Source organism: Nicotiana tomentosiformis, chromosome 11 (assembly GCF_000390325.3).
Source record: "Nicotiana tomentosiformis chromosome 11, ASM39032v3, whole genome shotgun sequence".
In the NCBI taxonomy this organism is placed as follows: Eukaryota; Viridiplantae; Streptophyta; class Magnoliopsida; order Solanales; family Solanaceae; genus Nicotiana; species Nicotiana tomentosiformis.
This window is the reverse complement of record NC_090822.1, coordinates 78,222,365-78,229,714: the sequence shown is the minus strand read 5'-3', so window position 1 is coordinate 78,229,714 and position 7,350 is coordinate 78,222,365. Positions and strand designations below refer to the sequence as shown.

Sequence of the window (7,350 nt, the reverse complement as noted above, 5' to 3'; positions counted from 1 at the left end):
GACTAGTTCATGCTTTCAAAATATTTAGTAGCATATTATTGTAATTAATTATTGACACTTGATTTAATTATTATATACCAATACCCGATTAGAATCAGATCAAAATAACTACAAACTTAGTAAATTTAATTTATTACTTTCAAGCTATAAGGTCTTTCAACGGTGGATCTAATATTTCTTACAACAAATCACTATGAACTTCCCAAAAAATATTAGAAATGATTATATGTAACATTGTTACTACAAAACAGTTATTTAGCTTATCATTGAACCATATCAAATCTCAATCAACAAAATCATAATTAAAAAATGGACAGTGATGTCACGGCCTAAATCCCACTATAGCTTATGATGGCGCCCAACGTTGCCGTTAGGCAAGCCAACGGTGAACTATCAATATATTTATTTATTTTATTAATTTTAAAATCATGAATTTTATTAAATAAATAAATTTGTGCATTTAGAATCATGGATACACACACAATTAGTAAGGTATAAAGATGAAAGGTGACAATGTTGTGCAATCCCGTAAAATATCAACTAAAGTATCCCAAAACCCAGTATCACAAGTACATGAGCATCTACTAAAGAGTACAATAATAATACAACATCTACCTGGAATATGAATAGACAGGATAAGGTAAATAAATATGGTGAAGACTCTGTGGGTTGCGACACGTAGCATGGAATGCACCTCACCGTAAAGTCCCTTCAACGCATGTGCCAATGCACTAAGATGACCACCAAATGAATCTAATAGATCTTGCACATTTAGTACCAAAGTGTAGCATGAGTACGTAAATGAACGCGTACTCAGTAAGTATTTATCCTAACCCCAAAGAAGTAGTGACGAGGGGTCGACATCGACACTTACTAGTGCTCCAATAAATAAAATGCATGAATCATAAGCAGGTATAAAATACAACTGGATCAATAGAATAAGGAACAGTAGATAACAAAATTCGTTAATAAATATTATCAGTTTAAATATCCCCAAGTACCACATGATATATCAACAAATAAGATCCATCAATTAGATATCTGATCTCAACTCATAAAGAGAATATTACGTAATTTTCAAGTTTAATGAAGAGGGTAATCTCGTGGTTATTCGGACTCCTAGCGATTTTACACACAAATTATGCCGAGGTCGTTCGGCCCGATTCGTGGATACATATCATATTGCTATTTTATAGCACTACCGAGGTGTTCGGTCTGATCCCCAGGAAGATAAGAAACTTATCGAATTACGGGCTCGTAAAGTAATCATGACTTTTACCAATTTTTGAATATCTTCCCAACAACTCTTGGTAATGAGATTTAATCTAACATGATCTCTAATCACATTTTATTTTGAAGTCTTAGGTAATTGATGGTAGACTATAATCTCGTATTTTAGTCGCTTAATGCACTCTAATTCACTGCACTTTACTTGTTTTAAGATTTAATTAGTAGTATTTTGTACTTATTGTGTGTTTTATATGTTGTAGGAGTGATTCCAAGCTACGTAGATGTTATAAAATGAATTTGAGCTATTTGGAGCTTTGTAGTCTGAGTAAAATCCCAGGGAATTAAATCAGGATCATGTTCGGGGGTCGAGAACCAAGCGTGGAAGTCAAAACTTAAAGTTGGAGTTGTACTCTAAGAAAACCCCACTGCCGCTGCAGCCCAACTTCTGTTGCTTGACAAATGTTTAGCTCTCTGGATTACCCGACTAATGCTCCGCATGGAGTATCGCCCCATGCGGCGCCCCTGTGTATTTGTTTACAGAGTAAAAATCCTATTTCGACTAGGAGAAGGTGGTTTCGTGTGGGCCCAATCCTACATGGCATAAATACATGAAAAATATTATTTTCTAGACTTTTGACATACGCTAGACCTAAGGAAGAAAAGGAGGAGTGGGTGGAGAAAAAGAAAGAGGATTTCATCATTCCTTCCTCACTCAAGACCCGAGTTTGGATCGAATTTATGTTTTCTATACTTTAATTTTATTTGTGATGAATTCCTCCATATCTATGGAGTAGTTTTGTTTAGGGTTTGATGGATTTGGTGTATTGATGATTGTTTGTGGGTTATAACTATATTTTTATGTATTGAGGCATTTTTGGATGCTTTAATTGTTGCATTTATAATCACTTGTTCATGTAATCGAGAGAGGCATAACTTGTGGTATCTGTGAATTATATTGTTTGTTGAGTTCATTAATTCTTCTTAGTAATCGAAAGAGGGTAGTTAAATCATTGATTAAACCTAGTTAGGAGGATAATCAAGAGAGGTTCTCCTAAATACCAATCCACTACGCATTCTTGCATATCTTCACTTGCTTAAATTGGTTCATCTTGTAAGGTTAAGACTTAATCGAGAGAGGATTTTTTGCTGAATGTTTGAACTAATAATTGAGTGAATTCGAGAGACTCACTTAAACATTAGAAGTGAATTACCTAGAGTTAGATCCGAAACAATCATCTTGCACCTATCCTATCAAAATCCTATCTTCTCCCATTGCTAACCTTCTTTACTTGTTACTTGTTGCGATTGTCATTAGTCAATAGCTTTAGATTCTTAGTTAATTTTAGTAGAAAATCATATAAATCTCAATTGTTGATCATCTTGGATTGCAACCAGGCTAGAAACTACGAAAATACTGTTTAAATCCAATCCTTGTGCATATGATATTATACTATACTATATTTGATTAGCAAGCAAAATTTAGGTGTGTGTTTCGAGCTCGTCAAATTTTGGCGTCGTTACCGGGAATTGGCAATCAATATTGTTTGAAATAATTTGTAGTGCTAATTCAGGAATTTGTCTTTTTCTTTTTCTTTTTTTTCTCTTTTACATTTGGTGTTCTTTGACTGCGTGCAGGTTACAAGTTGAGGTTGGTCTATGACTTGAGCTTTTGTGAAAGAAGTGCTAACATACGATCCAGATATAGAAAAACAATTGAGACAACTGAGGAAGGAAAGAAATATCAGTGAGACGTTAGAAAAGGTTGGGCAATCCTCAACCAAAGAAATTATGGGTGGAAACGATGATGCTAATATAGATTTGGCTGCGAGGGAGGCAGCACAACAATGGAAAAAAGTTGCATGGGGTGATGAGGAAGCAACTATCAAAGATACACAGATTATCTATGAAGAAAAGAGGGGTTGAAGAATTTCTCAAAATCAACTTCCAATTGCAGCTAACAATTTCGAATTGAAGCAAGGGTTGCTTCAAACCCTTCAGAATTGTTGTGTCTTCATAGGGAACCCAAATGAAGATCCAAATACACGTCTAATGGACTTCGAGGAGATTATGAACACCTTTCAATACAATGGTGTGTCGCGAGATGCAGTGCACTTAAGGGCATTCCTCTTCAAACTCAAAGATTATGCAAAGTAGTGGCTTCAAAGCTTACCCATGGGATCGATTAGAACGTGGGGGGGAGATGACTGGAAAATTCCTTGACAAATATTTCTCCTCAGCTAAAACGGGCAAGTTTAGAAGAGAAATCCATAACTTCTTCCATAAAGAGACTGAAACTATTTTGTAAGCATGGGAGAGATTTAAGGAGATAATTAAAAAGTGTCAACATAGTGGAGTTGAACTCTGAATGAAACTCCAGGACTTTTGATATGGATTGACATCGGCTTCACGCAGAACATTGAGCAATGCAGTAGGAAGCCATTTGATGAAGAAGACTCCAGAGGAGATAGTCAGAATTCTTGATAAGTTGTCTGAAGATGCAAATAGTGGCCCTCTGAGAGTGCTGAAAGAAGAAGATCAGGTGGTGTTCACCAAGTTGATGCTAATACATATGTGCAGGTACAACTTGATGCTATGGCTAAGGAAATACGAAAGTTGGTCTTAGCCTCGGTACAAAATGAGCCTCACGGAGCTTGTGATATATGTAGAAGACGACACCCTACTCATGAGTGTCAAGCCTCAATTGAGGAAGTGGATAATGTGGGAAATTACAATTTTAATGCAATGGGTCAGAGGCATCCCAGTTTTTCATGGAGTTCACCTGGAGGTACTGTGAATGCTTGGAAACAAAATAACTCTAGGTCCCAGAGACAGGGAGCTCCAGCATAACAAAATAAGCATGGTACAAATATCAGCCTCAATAGCCCGTTCAGCCTGATCTAGAGGATCTAATGAAGGCCTTAAGTATCAAGACAGATAAGAGGCTGGACGCCCATGGAGCAGCTATCAAAGAGTTGGGCATATCATTTCAAAACCTAGAGAGACAAGTGGGACATATTGAAACAATATTATTTTAGAGGGCTCCAGGAACTCTCCCGGTTGATACTGAGAGAAATCCCAAAGAAACACTGAATGTTGTAATTCTGAGAAGTGGGAAAGTGTTGAAAGATCCCACCTCGATCCAAAAGGATGTGAAACCTAAAAAAAAAAGTGGGTAGCAGCTGAAGAATGATGTTGATAATAAGAAGAAGAGCTAGATAAAAGCTGAGAAAAAGAAGAAGGGAGAAACTTTGAGAAGGGAGGAACATGATGAGAGCGGGCATATGCCTGCTTTACCTTTCCCCCAAAAGCTATATAGAGAAAAGTTGGACAAGCAGTTTGGGAAATTTTTGGATGTGCTGAAATAGATTCATGTAAACTTACCATTCACAGAAGTGCTCTTACAAAAGCCTGCTTATGCCAAATTCTTGAAGGAGATCCTTACATAGAAGAGGAAGATAGAAGAGACTTTAGTGGTCAAGCTCACAGAGCATTGCATTGCGATAATGCAAAACAAACTCCCACAAAAGTGTGGAGATCTAGGGAGTTTAACTATATCTTGCTCTGTAGGAATTATTCATTTTGACAAGTCTTTATGTGATTCTAGTGCCTCAATTAATCTAACGCCTCTATCTATTTACAGGCGATTGGAGAATAAGGTCTGCACCAATATCGTTATAGCTGGCAGACCAAATGACTTTAATAGCCGAGGGGATAATGTAAGATGTGTTAGTTCGAGTGGATAAGTTCGTATTTCCTGTGGATTTTATAGTAGTGAATATGGAGGAAAATAAGGAGGTCCCCCTCATCTTAGAAAGACCATTCTTAGAGATGGATAGAGTTATATTATATATATACACGATAGGAAAATCATGCTTAGAGTGGGTGAGAAGACTGTGACTTTTGAGATGAATGTAGCAAAGAGGGTACAAAAAGGAAAACCAAGTGCAACTGTTGAGTGAAAAGTGAAGGGGTCAAAAGAGAAGGCTATAGTGAGCGAGAAATATAAGTGTGGGGTGTATCCCAAGAAAGCCAAGAAGAAGCTATCTTCATGGATCAGCGCATTAGATCAAATGCGAGGAATGGATCCCAACTTCAAATCAGACACCGACTAGATATTTAGGGAAGTTTCTGTTACCTTATACTTTTTAATTGTGTGTCATGGGGACATACCACAACTTAAAGTGTGGGATGGGGGATATTTGTATGTATGTATCTTTATTAGTTTTTTGTTTGTTAGTTGTAGTAGTTAGAGATTGAGAAACATTAATTGACAGAAAATATAAAAAAAATTATTTTTCCCGACGATGGATATCATCGACAGGTTTCTTGAGGGATTATATTTGAAAGAAAAAAGACAAAAAAAGATTTTCTTTTGTTAGGTAGTGTAATAATTCCCTCTTGGTTTTTCTTTGTGTCGTGGCTCGTTTCCAAGGGTTTTGTTTGAACCGGGTGTAGTTAGTCTTTATTTTTTAGGAGTAGGAAACCCTGTGCTATGAATTGAATTGAAGGAAATATATCTTAACTTTATTATACCTTGAGAAAAGTAAGTGCTTTAGTTGTGACACTTAGGCTCAGTTTTTGACTCTTGTATAAGTACATTAAAGTGTATGATCTTAACTTTGCTTAACTACTTTGACTAGAGTGTCTTGATGGTGTAATCTTGAGTGAGTTATGTGACATGTGTGTGAGAGGTTTTGTATTATTCTGTGCATTGCATTTGATGTCTAGAAATTATCACGTGTATTTGCAAAGCGAAATAGTAGTTTATTTAGTTTTAGAAGTAATATAGGCGTTTCTTTGTTGAGCAGATATATGCTTTTGCCCACCTAATTGTTATGTATCGAAATTAACCCTTTGAGCCTGTAATCCCATTTCTTTGGAAACCACATTACAAGACCTAACTATTTGTTTGAATTGACCATCTATTTGATCCTTGTACCTCTCGTGAGCACTTGAATTTGTTATAAACTTTGTAACAGTGAAGTGTGGGGTGGTTGGTTTGGCTTTTGAGTGAAACTATTGAACTAAGGAGAAAGGTGCACCGTTTTGAAAAAGAAAGATCCACTTGAATAGAAAAAGAAAGAAAAAATAAGTGGATGATTGTGAAAAATATTCCTGGGTAGTAGTAACTTGATGTAATTGTGCTTAAAGAAGTAGGCAGTTAATGTATATTGATGTGAAGGTGGAGTTATGGTTTGACATAAGTGTGGGATTTTGAATGGTTAATTGTATGTATTGAAGTGCTTAGGTAGGTGTAGTCAGTCTTATGTCCAAAAGTATCCTACCCATCCTGTAACCTACATTACAACAAATTAAAGTCCTACTTGATCCTTGACTGAATGAGATCAATTAGTAGAGTAGTACACTTCGGGTAAGCCTATGGTACATCTTTTGTGGCTTATGAATGTTACTTCTGAGAGTGAGTGAATTCTTTCTATCTTGAGTTCCTGGTTATTTTTAAATTTTGCGGTGTGTGATATCTGTGGCATGCCATGGCTTCCCAAATTTTGCTTCCTGACAGATCTTTAGCTCTCTCGATTTCCCCACTAATGCCCCGTATGGCGCGTCGCCCCATGCGGCGTGCCTGCTTATCGTTTTACAGAGTGAAAATACTATTTCGCCTAGTAGAAGGTGGTTTCGTCTAGGCTCGACCATACTTGGTATAAATACATAGAAAAACGTTATTTTCTGGACTTTTGACATACTTTAGACCTAAGGAAGCTAAGAGGAGTGGGATGAACAAAAGTACGAGGATTTCATCATTCCTTCCTCACTCAAGACCCGAGTTTGGATCGAATTTATGATTTCCTATGCTTTAATTTTATTTGTGATGAATTGCTCCATATCTATGGAGTAGTTCTCTTTAGGGTTTGATAGATTTGGTATATTGATGATTGTTTGTGGATTATAACTCTAGTTTTATGTATTAAAGCGTTTTTGGATGATTTAATTATTGCATCTATATTCATTTGTTCATATAATCGAGAGAGGCATAACTTGTGATATATGTGCATTATATTGTTGGTTGAGTTCATTAATTATTCTTAGTAATTGAAAGAGACTAGTTGAATCAATGATTAAACCTAGTTAGGAGGATAATCGAGAGAGATTCTCCTAAAG

General features: G+C 36.3%; 1 non-coding gene across 1 annotated transcript; it reads right to left on the bottom strand.

The window, feature by feature from the left end:
• Window positions 1-3,478: 3,478 nt before the first annotated feature.
• On the bottom strand, window positions 3,479-3,585 carry LOC117279562 (small nucleolar RNA R71). The gene has a single exon (XR_004509970.1). It is a non-coding gene; the product is annotated as a small nucleolar RNA R71 (small nucleolar RNA).
• Between the last annotated feature and the right edge of the window lie 3,765 nt (window positions 3,586-7,350).